The 26,046-nt window shown below is 37.7% G+C and overlaps 1 protein-coding gene and 1 pseudogene across 6 annotated transcripts in view; one reads left to right on the forward strand and one right to left on the reverse strand.

The window, feature by feature from the left end:
• B3GALT1 (beta-1,3-galactosyltransferase 1) overlaps positions 1 to 26,046 on the forward strand; it is a 603,572-nt gene that overhangs the window by 87,843 nt on the left and 489,683 nt on the right. The gene's annotated exons all lie outside the window — the stretch shown is intronic.
• Positions 19,520 to 24,567, reverse strand: LOC119543738 (annotated as a pseudogene).

Raw genomic sequence — 26,046 nt, forward strand, 5'->3', positions numbered from 1 at the left:
AGTAGCAAGAGAAAAGCGATCCATCCATACAAGGGAAGCTCGATAAGACTGTGTGTGGATTTCTCAGTAGGAACCATGGAGGCAAGAAGGCAGTGGTATGATATATTTAAGATACTGAAAGAGAAAAACTGCCAACCAAGAATTCTATATCTGGCAAAACTCTCCTTCAGAAATGAGGGAGAGTTTAAAATATTCTCAAACAGATACTGAGAGAGTTTGTGAACACGATACCTGCTCTACAGGAAATACTAAAGTGAACACTACAGGCAGATGGGAAAAGACAGGAGAGAGAAGTTTGGAGCACAATATTGGGTGATGGTAGCACAATATTGTAAGTACACTGAACAAAGATGACTGTGAGTATGGTTGAAAGAGGAAGGTTAGGGGCATATAGGACACCAGAAGGAAATATAGAAGATGAAGACTGGGACCATATAACATAGTGAAACCTAGAATAGTCAACGATTGTAATTAAATGTATGAATATAAGAATGTTTTTCATGAGGGAGAACAAATGAATGTCAACTTTGCAATGTGTTAAAAATGGGGTGGCACTGGGGAAAAATACAATCAATGCAAACTAGAGTCTATAGTTAATAGTAACATTGTAATATGCTTCCATTAATTGTAACAAAGGCAATATATCAAAGCTAAATGTCCTTAAGAGGGGGATATAAGGGAGGGGTATGGGATTCTTGGCATTGGTGGTGTTGTCTGACTTTTTAATTGTATTTTATTTTCATTTTATTTTTCTTTTGTTGCTTTTTAGTTGTCTTTTTTTTTTTTCTTTTTTCTTTTTTTCTCCTCTTCCTCTTTCTTTGTGGAAGAAATGGAAATGTCCTCATATACATAGTGGTGGTGAATGCATAACTATGTGATTTTACAGGGAACCATTGATTGTTTACTTAGGATGGAATGTATGGCATGTGAATAAAACCATCTAAAAAATAGAGGAATACAGTGCTGGATAAAATGTAGAGAAAGGGATGTACCTAATTAGTGTTGGTGGGGAAGCAGAATGGTGCTGCCCATCTGAAGAATCAGAGCCAGAGTCCAGCAGCTATGAATGTCAGTAATACCCATACTGCAAATGTTAAAGGGTCTGAAAAAAGAGTTAGACTTTAATTAGAGATAGGAACAAAATGGACTTGGTTAGGATTAAGGTAAATCAGACTAAAGGGTAAAGGACGATATTGACAGTATATTTAAAATTTCAACTTCTGTAGGAGACCAAAGGAAGAGATGTTTATTAGGTGCAAAATCTATACTTTTTTGTGACTCACTATATAATTTAACTTGTATCGTCAGTTTATTCAAACAATGTAATTACATGGAACGTTGAATAGAGAATAAAATCTGGTTGGTTTATATAGTTTAGTGTGAAGCCCCAATTTATCCCAGAGTAATTTTGGCAGAGAATAAAATTATTTGCAAAGTTCCCTTGAGGGACTTGGCAAAAATGTGGAAATATTAAATTTCCCAACCTTGGAAGTAATGACATTCTCACAAGCATTGGGGGCTACCAATGCAGAAGGCCGAACCCCCAATCTTGGGGCTTGCCCTTATGATGTTTGTTACTGCAATGAGAGGCTAAGCCTACTTATAATTGTGCCAAAGAGTCACCCCCGGAGAACCTCTTTTGTTGCTCAGATGTGTCCTCTCTCTCTAAGCCCACTCTGCAGGTAAACTCACTGCCCTCCCTGCTATGTGGGACATGACCCCAGGGGTGTGAATTTCCCTAGCAAGCTGGAACAAGGCTCAGGGGATGAGCTTGGCTCTGGCATCCTGGGATTGAGAAAGCCTTCTTGGACCAAAAGGGGTGGAGAAATGACGCAAAATAAAGTTTCAGTGGCTGAGAGATCTCAAATAGAGTTGAGAGGTCATTCTGAAGGTTATTCTTATGAATTATATAGATATCCCTTTTTAGTTTTTAGTGTATTGGAATAGCTAGAAGGAAATACCTAAAACTGTTGAACTGCAACCCAGTAGCCTTTATTCTTGAAGACGATTGTATAACTATATAGCTTACACTGTGTGACCATGTGATTGTGAAAACTTAGTGGCTCCCACTCCCTTTATCCAGTGCATGGGCAGATGAATAGAAAAATGAGGACAAAAAGTAAATGAATAATAGGGAGGGATGGGGGGTATGGGATGTTTTGGGTATTCTTTTTTTTCTTTAACTTTTATTCTTATTCTTTTTTTGTGTATGGTAATGAAAATGTTCAAAAATTGATTGTGGTAATGGATGCACAACTATATAATGGTACTGTGAACAATTGTACCGTATGGATGATTGTATGATATGTGAATATATCTCAATATAATTGAGTTTAAAAAAATAGGAAAATGGCTATCGGGACAGGGTCGTGGTAGGAACAGGGAGTTAAAGCTTAAAATGTACAGAATTTCTATTTGCAAAGATGGAAAAGATTTGTTAATGGGTGTTGTTGATGGCAACACAACAACATGAATGTAATTAACAGCACTGAAATATGTATTTGAATGTGGTAAAAGGGGAGATTTCAGGTTGTATATATATTACGAGAATACAGTTTTTGAAAAAAAAATCCATAAAGCTGCACAACTCAAACAGTGGACCCTAAGTTAAACAATGGAGTATGTTTAATAGTACATTTATAAAAATGTGCTTTCAAAAATTGTAGCAAATGTACCAAACCAATGCAACGTGTTAGTAATGGGATGGCACAAGGGTATTCTGTATATTATGCTTGATTGTTCTGTAAAGCCACAACATCTCTAATAATAAAAAAAAAAAAAGGAAAAAAAAATCACGGTTAGGAAGAAACTACAGTAAACTACCAAGCCTTGGTGAAAATGGAACGTGTAAATCTAGTCAACCTTCTCTGCAGATGAAGCGAAGGAATAGTGGGGACACCAGGGTGGGCAGTGGGTGGGGCAAGTAATGCCTGAATTTTCAGGAGTTCAGAAAATAGAGCTTTAATATATCATCAGGGAAGATTGTGCCTTAACCTCAGAGGTGCTCTATAGCTTACTTATAAATACCTCCTAGATGCCTAGGTTCCTTACCTATACACCTAAGGGTTAGATTCAATATCCTTCCAGCTCTAGCTTTTTATAATTCTATGCACAATGCTTTGTTTCTGGAATTCATTTGGTAACCTCTTTGCTAAGGTTTGTCACCAGAGGACATGGGCAACTATGGTTCAATTCTGAGTAATTTCTAATCATAAGAGAAACAGCTGTTCAAGAAAGGAGCTCCAAAATCAGTATGCAGTGTCCAAAGCAGAGATATGTGCAGGAAGCAGGAAGTTTCCAAAGAATGGGAAGCAAGCTTCTGCTGTTCTCTCTGCTTAAAATATGCCTGCCTAACTTTAATACTGGTCAACTCTCACACATCCTTCAAGACTTGTCACCAATTCTGGGAAGCATTTCCTAGCTCTAGAGTCGAGGTTAGGGACAACTCTGAATTTCCTCCATCATAGCAAGTAACACATGGTATTATTTCTTGTGTACTTTTTGACTGCTCCGCTGAGGTGGAATCAGGGATAACATTTTTCAGCTCTGAAACACCAGCATCTAATAAAGTATGAAACATATTGTAAATGCTCAATAATTTTTTAAAAGGCAAACACATGCTTAGCCAAATATTCAGTTGGCTGGTGTAACTGTTCACCATGTACCTTACCTGGGAACCAATCCAGTAGTGGTGAGCTAAGCATTTCACAGCACTTTACAGTATAAGCTTCAGTCATTCATGCTCGCAGTTTTTCTCAACAATTTTCTAATGCAGTTTCTTCCAGGTTTCAAATATTATGATTAAAGTTTTACATTTTATGCCTAAAGTTTTCATTATGCATTATAAACTTTAACACTTTAAAAATGTCATATTTTAAAAATGCAAGTTTGTATGTACATACTTCCATATAGGTTAAATATGTAGCTATCATTAGAAAAAGAATGAAGCCACATAAATAACACCAGCTGCTTTGGGAACCAGCGATTTGGACTTGAGCAAATCTTTCCATTTCAGTTTTGAAATGGTAGCAATATCATCTGATCCTGTTAAATGGGATATAGTGCAGCTTGCATGAGATAATGAATTTGGAAGAGTTTAGAAACTACAAACACTACATAAGGTAAGATATTAGTACAGTGGTGCTGTCTGATTATCTTTTCTGGATCCTTAAAAATTCAGAATTGTGCTAGAAAGCATCCTTCCTGCCTGGAAAGTATAGATGCATGCTCAAAAGACCTTGTTGACTGACAAACTGTTAGTAGCTTCCCCTGAAGAAACTAACATGCTAAGTGGTGAAAGTTGTGTGTTCTTTCAAGAGATGCAAAGGGGATTTGATGGGAAACTTTGGAAGTTTAAATTCTAAACTTTTACTTTTGAAACCCTCTCTCCATCCATGACCTCTCACTCCCTTAGTTATGCTTTCTACATTCCATTATTTACATGGCAGAAACTATTATCCAGCCAGCTGCCCAAGATTTAGAAACCTCCAATTTCTCTCCCCTCCCTCCCCACATGCTGTCAGTCATTGGGTTCCTCCAAAATGTCTGTCGTCTTATCTGCACCATGAACTATTGCCATAACTCCTGCTCAGGATTTCTCTGAACATCTGTTCTTTCCTTTCTCTAATACAATCCATCATCCATTCTGTTGCTTGAATGACCTTTTGATGTGGCCATACCTCTTGCCCATGTGTAAAACCATCATCTCACCATTTTCTGTGGGATAAAAGACCAAACTTCTCAGTATGACCCAAAAGTTCCCAAAAGGAAATTGGTCCCCCTTTTCCTTTTTCAGCCTCATCTCCCTCCAAATCTTCAGCATCATCCCCAATATTGTCATCTCCTCTGCCCCCATGGTCACACAACGCTTGGCACTGTGCTGAGAATCAGTAATCTCATTTAATCTTTACCACAGTCAGTGCAGTGGTGTTGCAGGGGAAGAAATTGAGGCTTGGGGAAGTAAAAGCTAGGAAGCATAACTACACCTTAGGACTACTGAGACCCCATAGCTGGAGCTTTTAACCACTGCTTTTTTGCCATTCTCCCCAAAGAGCAAGTACTCCTATTTCCTACTCTGTTCCTCTGTGCTTTTCTTTCCAACCCCAAATGCTCCTCCCTTTCATCTATACGTCCACTTCTGGCTTACACCTTTAAGATACTGCCCAAATTCCACCTTCCTCTTAAATTCCTCCTTAACCAACCCATCCTTCATGCAGAATCAGTCACTCCCTCTATCACTTGAGAAATATCTATTTTTAAACTTATCACCATATTTATTATTTACCTCTGTCTGTCTTAGGCTAAATCATATCTTATTCATCACCCACTCTCCTTCTTATCTCCAGCACCAGTAGATACCCTGTTACTTGGTAGGTGTTCCGTAAATATTTGAATTTATCGTATTGCATATAAAGTTGCTTTCTGCCCTGGAAAGTCAGGCTTGGGTGGAGTGGTTTGGGTAGCAAAGGAAGTAACAGTAATAAGCATTCATTAATCACAGGGTACTGAGTAGCAGAGGGATTGTATAAGTATCCAAAGGCCACACAGCTTTCAACTAATAGAATTGGGATTGGAGCCGAGACAGCATATCTTCAGGCATATGCTCTATTATATAGTTTTCCGTTTATCAAAACAGTTGCTCTCATGGACACCACGAGCACAGGTTTGGGAACCTAACCAGCACAATTCATTCACTACCTTAGAATCCCACTTTGCAGCCTAATGTCAGTTTTCTTAGAGGATGACTGCTAAAAGAATTTTATCAGCCCATCTTCCAAATTTTCCATCCTAGAATCACAGCAATGATTGGTAGGAGGACTGTTTATCATCTTTCATTTATATTCCTGAGGAACATATTCCAGCTTAAGTGAATATACAGTCTCTTCTCTCCTTTCTTCTTTATCTTGCAATGCAGGTTGATTCCCCACAATGAGTCTTTAGTGGCTTTTGCTAATTGACATGGACTAGGGTTGAAATAGATGCACACTGGGAAGTCCAGTTATTTTTTTTTTTCAGAAATTTAGAACTACTGTGCCTCAGAAGATGCTAATTAACTTCCACTAGGCTTTGAGTGCACACTGGGTGGCTGAGCAGGCCATTTTGTGTAAGATCACACTGCTCATTCTTTGTGAAGAAAGTTCTTTAGGGTAAAAAGAAAGCTCTGTTCCCCAAACCTTCTTGATTATATTACTGTGAATGGTGGTATTAATTTTATGGTGGGAAATCAATGAGAAAACTAAGGAGTGAGTACACATAAAACAACAAATAGTGTAAATAATGGTTCTTAATTGGGGGTGAGCAGCAGAATATCTTCACGACGTTTTTCGAGTTCGTACTAACACAGCCTCTATCATTCCCTCCAGATTCTGACTGAGTACATCTGGGATGTTGCATAAGTTTTCTAAGTAGTTCCGGTGTACTACTGGATTATAAAAGAGAGTGATATACCCAAGCCATATTCCTAGCTTTACAGCTGTAAGATTTCATCATTTAATATAAAAGTCTAATATAATATCAACATCTAACGTGCAAATTTAGCTTTCTGTCAAAGGTTTAGGACACATAACATGAGCTTAAATCCCATTATAAACAGTTCTTCCACTTCTGGAATTAGGCAAGACCTTGACCAATGCTTATTTTAGTGATTTTTCAAACTATTTTGAGAAGCTAGCTTTTTTTCCTCCAAATAAAACTAGCCTTAACTATAAAATCAGTGAAAGAGGAAAGCGTTTGGATGAAGCAAGGCTGCATAACTGCCCCCCACCTCCTCTAGTCCTTGAGTCACCTCCTTGGTTCCCTTAGGACTCAAAAGAGCATGATTTTAACCACCAGTAGTCTAACCATTTCATTTCACAGGTGAGGAACCTGCCTTGGAAACTAGCATTAGAACATGAGAGTCCTTATGCCAGCTTAATGCACTTGCCATTATTATATTTATTTACTTCTGTCAAGAGAGGGCATTAAAAGATATAATAAACTGCCATTGTCTTCATTAACATTTGATCAACATGCTATTCCTAAGCTTGGATTTATGATTGTTAAAATAAATGGGAAAACACATGGAAAATTAAATTAGTTTTATTATTACATTGAAGAAAATATTTGATTTTTTTCAATTGGGAAAGAAGTCTAATAAAATCAGACATTGTATTCATTAAGCTGAGTAATATAATGAAGCTTCTAAATTGTAACATTGGATCTGGATAGGGCCCTGTAGAGGAGGTGATATACTATCACATCTCATTGGGGTTTCTACCTGTGAAATGTAGGCATTAGTTGAACCCCATCCCCCCACCCAAAAAAGACAAAAGTTGACTATAGTTGTTTGAATCTATTATGTCCTCCCCAAAAAACCATGTTCTTTTACTCCAGCCTTGTGGGTGCAGACTTATTATAGGTGGGATCTTTTGATTAGGTTGTTTCCATGGAGATGTGACCCACCCAAATATGGGTGAGACCTTTTCATTAGATTATTTCCGTGGAGGTATGATCCTGCCAGTTCAACATGGGTCTTGATTAGTTTACTGGAGTCCTTAAGAGAGCTCAGGAGTAGACACAGACCCAGATGCTTGGAGATGCAGACACAGAGACATTTAAAGATGCTAAGCTAAGAGATGAAGCCCAGAATTTACCTCAGAGAAGCTAAAAGAGGACCCCCAGACACAGAGAGAAATGCCCTGGGAGAACAAGCAAGAATGTACAGGAGCTGAGAGAGAGACACTAAGAGAGACAGAATCCCAGAGACATTTTTGAGAAAGCAGTTTTGAAACCAGAACCGAGAAGCAAGGACCAACAGATGCAGCCACATGCCTTCCCAGCTGACTGAGGGGTTCCAGATGCCATCAGCCTTTCTTCACTGAAAGTATCCTCTTGTTTATGCCTTAGTTAGGACACTCTTATGGCCTTAGAACTGTAAATTTGTTATGTAATAAATCCCCTTTTTGTAAAAGCCAATCCATTTCTGGTATTTTGCATTAACGGCAGCTTTAGCAAACTGGAACAATGAAATTATGATCATACAGAAAACTAAGCCATGTAACTCAATGTTATCTCCTTACTTTCACAGCTATTATGCCCACCTTAAAAACTTCTAAAGAGGGACTGATTCCATTTAAGTTGTTACTAATCTTGCATATTTTAGATTTAAATACACTTATTTACTAGTTAAATCATAGGATGTGTTGATTTACATGCATTCAGCTTAAGTTGACTAAATCTAAACCATATAATACTGCAGACATATTTTGTTTGAAAAGGGAAAAAACATGCAATTCTCCACTGTCACACTCTCCTCCTCTCCACCAAAAATACTAATGACTTTTTGATAGCTGGCAAAATATAGAATAATGCTTTTCAAAATTATTTTTTTTTTAATTTCATGATAGCATTGAAGGATATTTGAAAGGAACATATGTAACTTAATGTGATGCTACCTATTACATCACTAGTGGCATTTCCTAAAGTGCAAAACTTGAATAAAAATATAAAACAAATATCAGATATATTTGAATAGCAGGTGGCATTAGGCAGAGAAACAGCTTTCCTGTCAACAGCATTAAATGCATTTTTTTAAAAGGAGCATTCTAGATTGAGGAGACTTTCTAAGGCATTAGAATATTAAATCCTGCATTTATTGGGAGAAGCAAGATTATGAGGTAGAAAGATGTCACAAGATATGAGAGAATTAATATGTAGTGTAATTCACCAAGGAGGGTAGAATAAACTCTACCTGGTAGGATTTAAGATTGCCTTGGAATCCACTGACAGCTTCTGTGCAGTATGAGGAAAGAATCTGGCCTTAAATCATCAAACAAATTAAAAATAGCAAAATGTTTTGATAAGACAAACCATCTGTTCCAAAGCATCAAAATCTCTGGGAAGGCTCCTGAGGTTTAGGAGTAGAGGATGATCACACTGCAATTGATGCTTCTCCTGTTCTCACTGAGTTCAGCCTACAAGATTTGAAGGTAATACCTGGGAGTCAGAAAGTGAAAAGACCTGAGGTAAATATGTTATTCATGTGACCAGGATCCCAGTATTCAGTAACAAGGGAAAAAGAAGACAAACTGACCTTGTAGCCGTGGTTCTCAACTCTGGCTACAGAAGGAGCTTTGGAAAAAAAGTCCCAATGCCTTGGCCCCATCCCAGGTCAATTAAATCAAAGTCCCTGGAGAATGATGCATAGTCCTCAGAATGATTTGTTGAAGAACTCCGCAGGTGATTTAATGTGCAGCTAGCCTTGAGAACTTCTGTTCTATGCTGAGAAAGCTGTCCTTCCCCTGGAACTCAAGAGAGGCCATCTCCCTAATAAAATCATACACCGGTATTTGGCAAATTTGACTTCTGTGTGTGTGTATATATACGACTGAAGGATGGCAGGGTCTTATCCCTCAGGGGAAAATGTATATCTGTTTCTTTTGTGAACAAAATAATTTCCTAGAGGGTTTTTTTTTTTTTTTTAATTCTGGAAGAGACATTTCCAAGAATATATCAGCTTTTTGGCTTGCAGGAAGAAGGCACAATCTGGTTACACAGAGAGCCGATACATTATATAAGAAGAACATGTCATAGGCTGAATTCTGTGATTCTGATTGAGCCCATGAATATTTTTGATGGCAAAGCCAAGCCTTAGATTTTTTTTTTCCATAGCCAATAGCATTGGATACAAAGAAATTGAGATTTTCTCTATGTTCAGCATCCTAGTTCTTCTATTTTTTAGATATCTTTAGTTGTTTTTTGAAAAATTAACTTAAAAATAGCACAAAATAATACTAAGGTTTAAAAATAATAGCAGAGTCAGCATTTTGGTACATTTATTTGACTCAATTTATTATTATTTATTTTAATGCATATAAAACAGTCATGCCAAGAGGAATCCACAATCCATGATCGGCTACATCATAATTTACCCTCCTTTAGAATAGACACTTCTAAAAAAGCCATACATTCTGGACTAAAAGTGAACCATTAAGTAATACTTTTTTGTTTGTTTTTTAATCACGTCTGTGATCTGGTGGAAGCCCTCATAAGGTTCATTAAAGCAGAATTCGCCAACACGAAGGTGCCTCAGGTGCAGGGAAGGTGTGGATGCTAAGGATTCTGGAGAATGGGGGGAGGGTATTGAAGGCAGCGTGGACGTGTTTCGTGTCTTGTTTCTCCTCTAACCGTAATACTACATGAAACAGACAAAGTGGGCAACAATGGAAACAAGGTCAATCTGCATAGCCCTGACTTCTTTTTTGAAAAAAATAAATACAAATGTATGCATATTTTTTGAAAAGTAAGTGATTATGAAAAAATTCACTTCCTATCTTCTTCCTTTGGGAATTAGGGATTATTCTATCTCATTCAGTAAAGATGCTCTGTTAAAAATGAGAAATAGCCTTTTGGAGGTATCTCAACAAAATCCTTCACATATTGTGGTCGTTTTCCACCTAAATATGTCACCTCTTCATACTCATCCCATGGGTTGGGAGGAAGGCAGCAAATGGACCAGCAGGTACCTCTTGTTTTGGATCCCTCATCCAGTTGTCTGACTTTGCTCTACTTAATACTAAATTGGAGATGCAGTGAACAATATCGTCCTTCTTTTCTAGGTTAGCAGAAGAACACGGTGCTTTAATTTTCTCATATTGACCTGAGCCTATTTGCTTTTTTAAAAAAGCAAACCAACAAGGTTGTTTTATTTAAGTTCTTATTGAAGAAGGAAGTATTTTCTACATAAGCTTACTGTTTTAGTTAACTGGAACACATAATTTCATTGTATTTAAATATAACAGTTTAATTCTTACAACTTATTACTCTACATATGTCATATGGCAAAATTTCCACCTCTACTATCTGAGCTAGCCTGCTGAATTAGAGGCAGAGAGGGCTCATGTTCCAGAGTTCCATTACAACTTTGTTCCAGTTAGAACTCCCATCTAAAATAAACAAGCTATTCATATTTAATTTTAGCTGTGCAATTAATCCAAAGTAAACAGCAAAATAAATTGCTGCCTTAGTGTGTATCTTTTAACAACGAAACCTCTTCTATCTCTGAATTATAAAGATTTTCAATGAGCTTGTGTACAATGCAAATTTGGGGAGGGGAAAAAAATTAAGACTATTCCTTCTACCGATTTAAACAAAATTCATAGTTTTCACTCAAACACATTCTGTCTTCTATGCAGAAGAGTTTCAGCAGCTCTGAAATTATCTCTATCATTGCAAAAGCCAAATTATCCCAACATAATTGCATTTAGCTGAGACAAAACTTCTCTAACCAAATTTTCCATTACAGGAGATGTACTCTGCTGTATTTTTGAAACAATATATATAGATTACTCTTGATGTGTAAATGATATTTTGTTGCCATAGCTTTGATGCAAACCTATTGAAGCTGGGATCTTTTTATTTTGGGGGCCTAGAATTTTTTAATTTTTATTTATTTATTTATGTATGTATGTATGTATGTATGTATGTATGTATGTATGTATGTATTGGCTAGGAACAGTTTTGCAGGGACATGTTAAAGCAATTTAAAAATCAAAACATTACTTTCAGCATTTCATTACTAAGTTATAGGCAAAACAGGTATTTTTCTCCTCCATCCCCGAGCCTCACCTCACTAAATACTCCCTACCTACTCCCTCAACCTGCCCCTGTGGGGAGTAGGAATGAGTTGTGTTTGGGGTGGAGCTAAGGGTCCAGAGGGCAGAGCTGCAAACCACAGAGAATTATTCTCAGCCATTGAAACTTAATAGAGTTTGCGTGGTTGGATTTTGAAAATGATTGGGACCAATTCCCACCACTGTATTTTTGGATCAGATAAGTCATTTTGCAGTTTCATAGGTCCATGGATAGAGAGAAATTCTGGGTTATATCCAGAGTCTCACACTCACCTGATTTAGATGATTTAGCTGATGAGATTTGAGATTTTTGAACTAATGATATTAAATGGGAGTTTTAACTTTGAGTTGATGATATCACTGGTTGAAACTTTTGGTGTTATTGGTATGGGGTGAATGTCTTTGGCACTTGGGATGTGAATCCTTGGGGGCCAGAGGGTGGACTGTGGTAGGCTGGGAAGGCCTACCAGATGTCCACGTCCTAATCCCTGAAACCTGTGAGTGTTACAAGTTAAGGCTCTTGAGATGGGTCAGTTATCCTGGATTATCTGGTTGGGTCCAATATAATCACAATAGTCCTCATCAGAGGGACACAGGAGGAGTCATAGTTACAGGAGAAGGCAATGTGATGATGAAGGCAGAGATTGTAGTGGTGAGCATTGAAGATAGAGGAAGAGGCCACAAGCTAAGGAATACAGTTGGCCACTGGAAGCTAAAAAAGGCAAAGAAACAACTTCTCCCCTCAGTTCCTCCAAAAGGAACCAGCCCTACCAACACACTGACTTTTGCCCCGTTAAACTGATTTCAGACTTCTGACTTCCAGAACAAATTCATATTGCTTTAAGCCACTAAGTTTGTGGTAATTTGTTAGCAGCAATAGGAAATTAATACAGAGGGTCCATGTGAAAGTGCTTTCTATTGATGGATTCTGGTAGAAAATTGATGGCTTCTTGGATATTAATTTACACTTCTTGGAAAAAAACAAATATGGAAAATAAAACTATGTAATGGGAGTGGGAGACAGAAATGAAGTCAGGGTCAGGAAATGTCTACTGCACACATTGCTGGGTAAGGAAAAAGAGAGATTTTACAGTTTGACAAGACTCTTCCAACTAGTGTCCAAAAAACTGCATCAAAACCATTTTCATCTAGGTTTTCCTATGTATTTTATCTCTAATACACTCCTTAACCCACCTTCCCCCAGAGAATTTCAAGTTGGCCTTGTAGGACCCTTTTAAAGGTTAAGTGAAGTTTAAGGGCTTCAATTTTTAGTTTCCCTGCAGAGACAAAAGATACGCTAATTAATGGCTTTTTTGAAGGCTTGGCTTTACTGGAAATAAAGCCAAATCATTCCTCTGAAGAGTTTATATTTAATTGCTATTTAGCATAATTTGATTTGAATTTCTCATGGAAAACAGTTGAATAGAAACAGAACTGATTATTATCAATCCCAAAGTTTCTTCATCTTAAAAGATTTGTTATGCTCTAAAGCCAATATATCATTTATTAATTAGATCTGCAGTACATTTCCTGCTTTGCTATTCTTTACCTGTGTGATTGTTTATTTAATAGAATGAGTCTTTGGAGGACACAAAGGTCTTACTTCATTAAGTCGACTAAAATATTTACTACCTGGAACTCAGAGAAACATGTTGTTCTAGACTGAAGTGTTTTCTGAGTAGAATTTTCCCCTTTAAACAAAAAAACCCAAAATATGTGCTTGTCTGGTTGCTTTTTAGAATTTTAAACATTTTTGGATGGAAACATTTACAATATATAAATGATACTTATTTGTGATTTTTAAAGAATATGTGGAATATGTTAACCTTTCCTCAGTGATACCATATTAGCAATAAGACAGTGGATGCCCTGGACCAGACCACAACACCAAAGCCTGTTGAGATGTGCAAGGTCTAAGTGTACACCCATTCTAAGTGATCCTAGGTGCCTGTGTTTTTTCAATTCTTAGATATGCATCTTAGGATGTTTCTCGCCCTCCTGTACTTTTACCAGTCAGTGACCTCTTGTTCCTGTCAGCATGTGTCCTCCTGCTCTCCTTATCTTCATGAATATCTCCACTGTCTTTTTTAGATACTCTCCATCCCTCTACATTCTGTCTTTTCCTATGCTTAGAATAATCTGCCTTTACAATATTTCTGTTTTTTTCCCCTCTGTTCACTCCTGAGATCCAGGACATGGCCAAGAAGGGCCTAAGATATAGCTCTGATCTTTTGAACTGCTAGTGCAAAAAGAGGATGATGTCATCACTTATGTCATTTGGTTATATACAGAAAAATGAACAGCACAGCTTGTTTTGGTACTGTGGAGAGAAGAAATTCCTTCAGAAGGTCCTCCTAAGAATGACACTCTATAGCACAATGAATAGCATTCTCAAGACCATCTGGATGGTTATTACCTCAATGATTTCATAGGATTGTTTCAAATAAAGAGGCTTCATATTGGCTAATGTTATAAGCCAAAGTAAAGTTTGAATGAAACAATCTTCGTCAGAATCTGCCACGTCTTAAGATTCAGGTCTTCCCAAAAAGCTTTTGAAATTTTACCTTTTGAAAGGCAATCAGATCTTTAGAGTAAGATTTTTTTTGTTACAGTCCTGGGTAAATATTTGATCTTTATCTCATCTATCATCTTTTATTTAGATTGAGTTTCTTTCCTCCCTCATTCAGCGCTCTCTTCCCTCTTTTTTTCCTTTTCTTCTTTCCTCTCTCCCTCGTTCCCTCCTTTCCTCTTTCCCTCTCTCTCTCCCTCTCTGTCTCCTCCCTCCCTCCCTCCTTCCCTCCTTCCTTTCTGTGCCTTCTTCCTTCCCTCTTTTCCATCCTTTGTTTCCTTTTTTCCATTCCTCCCCTCTTTTACTAACAGGACAAAACAAAATTGACTCGAAAATGCCAAGCACATTTTCATTGTCAAATATTAAGAAAAATATTGTTAAATGATTCTCAATTCATCTAAGAGATGAAATGAAAACCTTCTCCCTCACAAGAAGGTTCAGTAGTGAAGTGTGATTGACATAGTTTGAAATCTCTTGGAACATCTTATTGTCACTGGCCACCTAACTGCACTCAACAGCTCTGAATGCAAATGGACTCTGAGACAGTTAAGAAAGAGAATGAAAGAGAATTAAGAGGGAGTGATGATTTTCTATTCAAATGTTTCTTATTGTACATGTAACAAGTGAATTATTAAGAAATTTATTGGTGTTGCTTCTTTTCTTAATATTATAGACTCATCCCCTAAAGAATGAAACGTTGTATTCTCAGGTTGTGGACCTTCTTCTCCTGTGGATGAAGGGAGTAACCCCTGTTGCACTCAGGAGCATCTCCATCAATAAAAACAACAGGTTATTGAGCAGAATGACCCCTCCCCCATTTTGCAGGTAGTGTAGTCCTAGATTCTGCCTTAACCTAAGAAAGGGAAGAAGAAACTCTGAGATTGGACTTTTTATTCAACTAGGGCAGTGGCCTCAGCCCCAGAGATGAATTGATTTGTACAAAAGCAAAGAAATGTGACTTTTTTTTGCACCTTGAGTGCTGTGAAGCAATTAATTTTTGTTGCCAATACAAAATACCATATATTTTGTATATATTCCTGCATTTGAAATCTGATTTATTGGCTTAAAGCTGTAAATAAATGCCTTTTATTCCCTAACTGGAGGAAAGTTTATTGTTCAGTCTTTGAGGATATAATCAAGGACAGTTCATGCTAGTATTTGGTTGTTGTGCAGTTGAATGGATAGAAAGACCAAAAGTCTTGGCTTTTCACACTGTAAGTCTAAGTCTGCTGGTTACAAATTGTGTTAAGTATGAGAGATATTTTGTTTTTATTTTGCCTCTCTTTTCTCTCTCTTATTTCTCCTTTCATCCTCCCTCTCTCTATTGCTAGTGTTATCTCTATCTCTATTTTTATCTCTACCTCTAGCTCTCTATTATTCCCCAAGTCTTAAAAAATGTTATGCTAATATTTATTGAGTGTTTGATGCATGTCAGGTATAAATCTTGCATGCATGAATCTTATTTAGATTTTTGAGAAATGGTAAAATAGAGAACAAAGAAAGTGCTACTTTTTAGAATGTTATGAAAAATAAACATCAAGATACATTTTAAAGTGTTAAACATTCTTAAGAAGACTATCCACTCAAGACATTCATGAGAGAAATATCCACTAAGGTTATAGGTCTGACTAGACTAACTGGTCAGAATATCATTTACTCAATCACTCATTCAATTTATACCCCCTTTCACCAAGCATGCCCACTATGTATCATGGGCCATGCCAATAGTTGTGGCTATGAAGCAAAGCAAACCTAGTTCTCACCTACTACAACCTCCCAGTGTCTTGAGGAGGGAGTCGAATTTCCATGCTGGAGCTCTGTCTTTAGGCATCTCTGTTTGTGACATCAGTGTATCTAATGCCAAGATGACAGCTGTCTGCACAGACCTTCATATGCCAAGACCTTACTGACAGCAATCAATTAACAGGATTCACATCTCCTAGCAGTTTGAGCAGCTCTAGATTTGGCAAATTGTGCCATGGCCATGTCTGGCGGAAGCATTTTTACAGCCATTACAAGGATGGCTTCTCATGTAATTGAGATGCGTTGGTCAACAGTGGTGCAGGTGATTTCATTAGGTGTATTTTTCAGGTCATGGTAAGCCACAACCCTCTGAAGTTCTAGAACTACCTGGGAAGCAGGAACAACTCACACCAATAATCAGGAAGCATCTTCAAAATAAGTAGCAATTTTCCCTTAGAAAGTATCAAATGTGTTTTGTTTCTTAGCTCAGAATAACTGTTAATTTATAGGATGAATAGAAATGAACTGGATATAACATAATTTAAGCCTCTCACTTTTTTCCTTCTAACGTATAAGTGAAGCCCATGTAATAATCTAATGTATTGGCACCTGTCCTGTACCACTTGAAAGTACATATTTCTAGCATGCAGGTCAAGTGGTGCTCTCTCTCTCTCTCTTTGACTTTCATTTGTTTAAAATCATAATATATTAAATTTGTTTCATATTTTAAAATTCATTGTATTGCTTTCAGTTTTTCCTGAGATTTTTAATTGCCTCTGTTTGTTTGCTCATAGAAGCAATATATTATTTATCTGTTCCTCAAAAGTATTCATTTTATCGAACATAATAATAAAGAATCCACTTTTCTCCTAGTGAGATTCCTCCTATAGCCCTCAATTTCCTTATCCAGTATCAATGATTTGTTTTCTTGGCTTGCTGCACAGTTGTCATTATGAGACTTCTCTAAGCTGTACTTCTAAGTAAGAGGGATTGTTTTCTGGGATTTTATACCTACCTCTTTTTTGTTTTACTGCTAATTTTTCTGAAGTATATCCTCAAGTTTCTTTCTCAAAAAATAGAGTGAAGAAAAAGTTTGACAGTTTCATGCTAGAAAGTGGCTTTATTTTGCCCTTATCTTTAATAATTTTGTTGGCTATAACATTCTAGGGTAAAATTAATTTTCCTTGAACATGTCACTCCAGTATCATCTACATCTGTTTTTGCTCATTGTAAATCTGATACCAGATTGATTCTTGTTCCATTACAGGTGATCTGGTATTTAATCTCCTGGAGTTTGAATGATTTTTCTCTTTCTTCTTGGAGATGTAAAATTTCATAGTGTTATGATAGGATTTTCACACATCCATTTTGCTTGCAACTAGGTAAGTCATTTCAATATAAGGACTTGTTTTCTTCAGTGCTGTCCAATTTTTGTTATTGTTGCTTTTTTCATAATTTCCTCCCCTCTATTTCTCTCTTCCTTTTCTTGAAATATTTTTGGTGAGATGTTCTAACCTCTTAAATGAATTCTTTACTAATTTTTATCTTTTGCTCACATTTCCATCTTCTTTTACTTTTTGATATATGTTTTTCCACTTTGTTTTCTCCATCAGCACCTCTCTGTGCACATCTTGTTTGCTTTGCCAGCTGACTCCCTGTAAGGCTTTTTTAATAGAGAGGGCTAGGGGTTCCTGTATCCTGACTAAACCCTGAAGATATTGTATATTTCAGACATTTTTTATAAACTCATTCACTGAAGATCTCCCTCTCAATTCTGTTTTCTTTATGTTATATTTTTGTACTCTTCCTTGTGCATCTTTACTGTGAATTCAGTGTGATTTGGAACAGTCTGGAAGGAAAACCTGTGTGGTAACTTGGCCATCCTAAACTGAACAGGATATCCATTTTCAATAGTTTAATTGGGTGAAGAGCGTACTAGAAAATCTGGTTTTATGTAGGAACACTATCCCAAAAGACTGCCATCACAGACAAGAAACAGAAAGCAGAACCAGAACTTCCACAGGCTGAATTAAATGTGAAATTCTAATACTCATTTCAATAACTTGAATTCCTAACAGCCTTTCTGGATGACTAATATATAGAGAGAATTTTATTATGCTTTGGTTGTCTATTATATTTAGTTTCCTTTGTGTCATTCACACAAATGGTATATAGTTAGAAATCATTATGATTTTTTTCTTCAGCTGTCCTTTTACATCTGCTTGGTGACATTCCCACCCTTGGAAAAGCCCAGGCCAAACCAAGATCACTTTAAATTTCCAAAAGAGTCTCAATTAAATAATTAAAATATCTTGGATCCAAGATAATGATGGAAAAATTCCAAACTTTATTTAAAATTAGTATTCCATGTTTCCTTGATCATCTTCTCTCAGCTAGATAACCTGTTTTCAGCCCAATTTGGATTAGAAGAAAGGCAGGAAAAGATCATCTTACATTGTCTAAATTTAGCAAATATTTAAAACTGACTCTCTCATGGGAACTTCTGTGAGTTATTTGAAGACTCCCCCACTGGTTCCCACCATCTGCAACTACCTGGAGGTGGTCACTGACTCTCCTCTACCTGACTTCTCTGGAGCTCCCCCAGCTTTGGACCCCCACAGTGTAAATCCACAGGCTCTTCCCTCTGGGGTCCTTTTTGGCCTGGCAGTTTAAGTTGCCCTCTTCAGCAGGATCCTTTTGACAATGACTCTCTCACTAATCATTGTATGACCAACTACAGGGTACGGACATAAAGTTCTCTGAGTGAATCCTTAGAATTCTGTTTCTGGCTTTGGGTTAGGAGATGGCAGCCCCTCTACTCCTCCTCCTCAGGGGGTGGACTTCAAGCCCAATTCCCTCCAAATATATCCTCCCTCAAATTCCTCTCAAATTTCAACAACTCAAAACCCTTCCCCCAAATTGGGGTGCATGATCAAACAGTTCTCAATAATGGTGGTCACTTTCAGAATTCTCTTTGGCCAACAGCACTTATGGCTTTCTGTGGCTTCAAGCATCAGCCAAGAACTGAGAAAGGAAGAGTCACATTTTAACAGCCTCTTACACAGAGGTTAAAACTTCTTCTTAGGACTCAGAATTGAGACCAAGTTTGAATCACTTTTGGAAAAACTGTAAACTAAGCAAGATTCCTTAGGCTTGAATTCTGTAACTGGAGTAGAAGCCTATTAAACATAAGGAATTAAATGGAAATGAATGGGTTGTTGCCAGTAAACAGCTTGAGACAGTCACTCATTTGGAAGTACAGGGTTCTGAGTGAATGCTAAGAATGGACTGGCTTTTAAGTGGTTTAGAAAATTAATTTCGATAAGAAATGGTTAGGAGATATGTTGAACAATAAAAGTATGATAAACAATTTCAGTAGGGAAGCTAAACAGATTTTTAGATATGGAAGAAATTGTAAAAATGCCTCCTAATTAATTTTGTTTATTATACAAAGATTTATTTTTATTGATTAAATCATAAGTTACATTCAAAATGAAGACATTGGCATTCTGTGGCTAATAATCATCTTACTTTAGTGTCATATCTCCTATATCAAAGTTGTATGTTAACCCTTTGACGTCAAGCTGTTATACAATTACTATAATATAGTACCATATTCAGTACCAGTTATGATTTTTGTATAAAATAGTTTAATAATAGTAGAACATGATATTGTTATGTTTTTCTTTTTCCACGGGCCCTGAAATAATGTCTTTGGCAGTTTCATGGGCCCGTGCCCTTGACTCTTAAAGAGGTCATCAAGAACAGGGGTATCACCAAGTAAGTCTACCACAGAAGTGTTTTCTAACACTGGATTTTCTATCTTTTTATTTGCCAATTTGAGAAAGGGATCATTCCCTGAAACATCTGTTCTTTTGAAGTCTTGTTGTTATTTCATGGTATTTTCTAGCTTTCTCTCATATGCTTCAGACTTAACTGTTCAGGGAATGGGATGCTACAGTACCTTTGAATGTTTGGCTATTTTCCCCGTTGCCAATCTCTTGGATAGAGCTAGTAGAGAATTTCTTAGTTTCTGCATCATTAGAAAACATTTCTTCTCTACAGGAATTGTAATCTTGAAACTTTATGGATTTTTCTTTATATATATTTTGGGCTGCAAATTTGAGAAATGTTGTTGGTAGAATCTTTAAATGATAAAGTTTCAGAATCTGACAGCATTTCTTTCATAAGAGATTCTTTTTTCAGATTTATTCCTGACTTTCCCTTCTTCCTCACAGGCAGATTTGATGAATTCTGAAGCAGAATTCACAAAAAATTCTTTTTCCTCTGGATTTTGAGAAGCATGAAAGTCTCTTGGCATTTTCTCTCATTCTTCTGATATGGCATTAGTTGCAGGTTCTGAAAATTCCTTTACAGAAGACAAGTAAAAGTAAGAAGCCATTTCTTCAAATTGTTTTCTGCGGATTTCTTTAGATGTTTCTCCAATTATGAAGGTGGTTGGTCACACGGTAGACTTTTTTCTTCTGGTTTACAGAGTATGAAATGAGAAATGAGATGTCTCCTTTACTTGGTTCTTGGCCTTTCTTTTATGTGTCGATGTACCTGTCTGGAGTTTTTCCGTTTATATCTTAGAACTACAAACAGCTATGTTAGCAGGAAGTTGGGAAAACTGCTTAAATTCAAACACATCACTTGCTTCCCATCAGCTCATATGACTTTCAGCTTTGCTTGATCTGATCACATTCTGATTTGAGTGAATATAAGCCACCTCCTGTATACCATCTACAATATATCCATGTATTCATACATGTGGTCTTGATTGACAGCTCTCTCATTTGAAAATTCCACAGGCTTTCTTGATTCCAAAGTGATATTTTTCTTATTATGGCTAGGCAGTTTTGAAGAAAAATGGGTTCTGTCTTTTAGGGTTTTGGGTCAGTGGCATTGTTTAGAGAAATTTTTGTGACTGACAGACAAATCGTCATCTGAGGATGAAAAATCACGAATAGCCTCAGAGTTAAAATCTTCATCTCTTGCATATAGTTGGTTTTCTTAATTGTTTTAGGAAAAATATAAAATTCTCTTTTGCTTTCCCATTTTTTTCTTAAACCTCAAAAAACTAGTAGCTCTTTGCTTTCTTACTCTTAACTTAGAAGATGTTTTGATGTTGTCAGACTCGTCGCTAATACCACTAGTGTCTTGTCTTTTCATGATACAGTTCAGGGTTAGGTTCTTATGTTTTAGTTTTTTTGAAATTGGTCCTTTTCCACTGACATCAGTCTTCCCATCATCATCATTTCTTATTTTTCCCAGGTTTTCTATTTTAGAATTCTCAGATCCATCCAAGGGTGGCTTAAACCTTATGCTATCCTTAGGGAATCTATGAGTTATATATTGTGCAGGAAAGATGACATAACTATCTTCTGATTCTGTGACATTCTGCAAAATGCAATGATGTTCAGCTGTATTAATTTTTTTTTCTCATCAGACTTGGAAGAAATATTCTCTTTTAAAGTGTTCTCATTTTTATAAAAAATACATTTAAAAAAAAATTGGATTTAGAATGTTAGTTACTTTCTGATGCTTTGAAGTACCAAGAGAGCCCTGACTTTTCTGACAACCAGCAATCATATCATCTTTGGCTTCTGTTGAAAAACAGGTAGGCTGCTCATCAGAATTTTTGTTGTTGGAGGCAATATTTCCATCACTATCCCCAACTTTTTTACATTTTGTCTCAAACAATTTAGAGAAAGCACACTTGGAGTAAGGGAAGCTGTCCTGGAGGACCTGAAGCTTAAGTTGAATCAGATGCTGAGTTTTTAACAGTCTTTATTCTTGAGTTTCCCACTGATTTATCATCACTAAAATCACTGTAAGGAGCACCTCTTTCTTTTCCTAATAGTTCTGCCGGTTGTTCTGCACCTCTGTGTTCTTCTTGACAGCCAGGCTTTCTAGGTATTTCAAGTTTGCGTGCTAGATGTCCCTCTTTCAACCACGTTGCAACTGCTAGAATCCCTGCTTTCACTCAGCCTTCTCTCTCCAGGATATCCCTCTGAGACAAGACCCTTGGGATCTTAGTTTAAAGAGATTAGGGATCTCAAAAAGCTCCCCCCAATGCTCTTTTGATCCTTGAACTGCTTCAGAATATTGCTTGGCATTTTTACTTCCAAACACCACACAGTGCAGTTGCTGCTTATATACCTGTTGTAAATGCATGTCTTCTATAGTTCCCAAGGATATCTGCCTAAGAACTTTGACACCCTGAACTGCCCAATCCTGTATGGGCTGTCAATGTCTTGAAGATCATTGGCTGGAATCCAAGTAGGATCAAATAATGCAACAACATTGCTTGCTACCAACAAAATTGAGGCCTCCTCCACCAGTCATTGTGGAGACAAGGCAAATATTAACATCTTGCATACTGCTGAACTCTTGCATGATCTTGATTCTCTCCTCTGGTTTTGCACTTCCATAAAATCATCGGGAATCAAGCCCAGACACCATATAGTATTGCTGCAGCACAGGAAGCAACTTGGTGGAAAAGGAGAAAAGAACTGTATCTTTGTTTTTTCTGCAATGATTTTAAAAAGCTGCTGAAGGACTGTGCTGGTTTGAATGTATTATGTCCCCCAGAAAAAGCCATATTCTTTGATGCAGTCTTGTGGGGCAGACATAATAGTGGGGATTAAGTTGGAACTTTGGATTAGGTTGTTTGCATGGAGATGTGCCCCACCCAGCTGTGGGTGGTGACTCTGGTGGGATACTCCCATGGAGGTGTGGCCTCACCCATTCAGGGTGGGACTTGATCAGTGGAGCCATATAAATGAAGTGACTCAAAGAGAAGAAACGGAGTGCAGCTGTGAGTGACGTTTTGAAGAAGAGCAAGCTTGCTAGAGAGGAATGTCCTGGGAGAAAGCCATTTTGAAACCAGAACTTTGGAGCAGACGCCAGCCACGTGCCTTCCCAGCTAACAGAGGTTTTCCGGACGCCATCGGCCATCCTCCAGTGAAGGTACTTGATTACTGATGTTTTACCTTGGACACTTTATGGCCTTAAGACTGTAACTGTATAGCCAAATAAACCCCCTTTTTATAGAAGCCAGTCCATCTCTGGTGTTTTGCATTCTGCAGCATTAGCAAACTAAAACAAGGACCTTCATTTTTCTACTGTATTTTGGGTCAGAAATTGTTTCAAAGACTGCATCTTTGATTTTCTGCAGAAAATCTGGGAATCTGGAAAAAAAAACCTGATCATATATCTTTTTGATAAGTATTTCCTGTTGTTTGGAGGTGCTAGCAGCCTGAAGCAGCATGGCATGGTTAGTCACCTTCTGAAGGACTGCAAGGTAACTGAAATACAGGGCTTTCACTGTCTAACCATGTGAATTGGTCTTGCAACAATTTTTTTCTTTTTTTTTTTTGGCCACTGCTGCAGGTACAAGGTTCAGCAGACTGAAGTTTCAAAGTTACATCTTCTGTTTCTAACACTGTTTGATAGACAGCTTTCTGAAAATCTGTCAGTACACCATCTGGTCTTCCTTCTTAGACAACCGATCCTTGATTAGATTCTTGATGCGCCTGAGAAACCATCCAGTATCTTTTTCTCAAGCCTTTGCATGGCCTTTCAACCAATAGCTAATTCTCTTTTCCTAGCTGTGTGATTCTGACCATGTTCTACTGGGTCAGAAAATTACTTCTTGAAGTTGATCCTCCCAACTACCAGTCCTGGCACAGCCAAGTCCATTACACACCACGGTTCCTTCATGTTGTTCTGAAGATTAGTTCCAGTGAGGCCAATGAGGACATTATATGTTAAAGGTTTCATAACTTCTGTTATTCAGCCTTTGGAATCTTGATTCTATGAGCTTAATCCACAATGACAGTTGACCATTCCAAACTGTTAAGTTTATCCAGGCATAAGTACAGTGTTTCATGTTGTTAAAGCAATTTCACATTTCCTCTGCTTTACACGAATCAATTCACTGTCTTTTTTGTTACCATGTAAAATGGTGACTCTGAGAATATCCCCAGGTGTCCAGTTCATCTTTCCAGTTGTAAAGGACAGAAAGAAGAACAACTATTAAGAATATCTTTTTGCTGTACAAGAAGGAGGGGTTCCTTTTTCATACTTCTTTGTAAAAACTCTGGCATCTTATTTTCAGTATCCTCACGAGTTCCCCTTTTATGCAAAACTGCAGCCAGAAATGAAATAATCAGTACTGGTTTTTCAAGTCCATGTCATCACCAAGAACACATCCTCTTCCTTGGATGTAATGTCCACAGAGAAACCGTACTCCTTCCTTTGGGAGTCTCTCAAATACCTATTAATAGTATAAGGAATACAGTGTCTATCTTCAGATAACTTAAAAGCAGTAGCAGGTGATGGAAATTTTAGGTCTGGGAAATAAGGTTTTCCCAAATCTTCATCATCAAACATAGAACTCTTAGAGCAATCTTTAATAGATCTTACTTCTTGAAGTCTTTTAAGAGGTACTTTGCTTTCTAGCGAATCTGAATATGACAATTGCAAATGACTTCTCATTTTCTTCACTGTGTTAGATGTTATGCTTGCTTCACAAAGGTTTTTCATTATCTGGAGAAAGGGCAAGACATCTTGCTCCTGGATTCCTTAGGTGCTTGCCGCTGTTTCCGCTCAGGGCTTCGGGACTGGGGGTGGGTGGTCCATCCAGCCAGGGGAAGGGGCCTGTCAGCACTTAACCCCTCCCACTCAGGAGCATAGCAAGTTGGGATCCGGCAGACGGCCTCCGCCCACACCACCGTCCTCCTCTGTGCATACATCCCCCACCGGAGCCTGAAACCACGGAACTGGGGCGGCAAAGGTGGAGGCTGAGGGGTGATGGGGAGAAGGCGATGGCAGCGCTTGGGGGCCCTGTGGGAGCCTCCTGAGGCGGAGCTCACCAAGTTGACTCAGGCTCGGCCAGGGGAGGATAGGGCGGGGGCCTGGCAACCCCTTCCCCTCCCTCTCAGGGTCGGGCCCCCTCCCTTCATGACACACAGCCCCACCTCCTAATTAATTTTACCATTAATGTTATAACAATTTTAATTTAAAAGTTCATAAACTGTTTTGCTTTTCATGAATAATAGAATCATCAACAACAAAAAACAGAAGTGCTTATAAATTTTTATAAAAGATTGTCTTATGTGCCTGCCTACCATACATTGTTGGGGAAAAAAGTCAAAAGACCTAACAAATCAGAGTAGAACCTGGAATTATGCGTTTAAGCTGGGTGATTCATAAGCTAATAAATTCTGCAAAGCCATTGTCTGATAGATAATCAGACCACTATACTGGTCTCTGTTCTGAGAAATAGATGACAAGTTAATAGCCAAGTACCTAATAAGGGTTGCTATGTACTAACTGCCTTTAACCAGTATATTTTAATTAAATAAATCCTCTCAGACAAAAATAAGCTGAGAGGTAGATATTATTATTATTTCCATTTTCAAAATGAGGAAACAAGACACAGGGAGTTTAAATGACTCCTCAAGTCACCCAACCATAAGCAGGAGAATGGAATTAAGGATCGGGACATCTGGTGCCAGAGTCCTGATCTTAACCACTTTGCTGATGGAAGGGACCAGACCCTTGTGAGAAAGTGAAAGTCATTACGGCATTTTAATTGACCAGCAAACAGGTATCCTGAAGTAAGATTTCTAAAGTTCGAGAGCTAGTCATGATTCCATGGCATGAGACTTTGGAAGATGGTTCAAATGTATTGGGAAACTCTAAACAAGGCTATTTTGACAATGCAATCAGAATTCAAAAATTTCTAGCAAGCATATATGGAATAATAAGAACCGCCCCACCCGCCCCAGCTAAATAGCAGCATGTGTTTTTTAAAAGACACAAAATTTGGTTGCACAAATATGGCTTTCGTTGGCTCATTGTGAAGCTAGAGAATTATGTGATTAGTATTGTGCTGTGGCCATTAATCTGTTAATGGCTGTAAGAAGAGTGGCTAGAAGCAGGGAGTAGAAAACCTGCTCTAATCTGCACTGGCATGATCAGACTGGAATACATGCAGTGATGGACAAACCAACACGTTCATAAAGCAGACAACTTGATATGGAAAGAACTTGAAACCAAGTTGATGAGGAATACAGTTGATTAAACTGGATATAATTTTTCTTGGAAAGTGTGGGG

This window comes from Choloepus didactylus, chromosome 9 (genome assembly GCF_015220235.1).
Source record: "Choloepus didactylus isolate mChoDid1 chromosome 9, mChoDid1.pri, whole genome shotgun sequence".
NCBI lineage: Eukaryota > Metazoa > Chordata > Mammalia > Pilosa > Megalonychidae > Choloepus > Choloepus didactylus.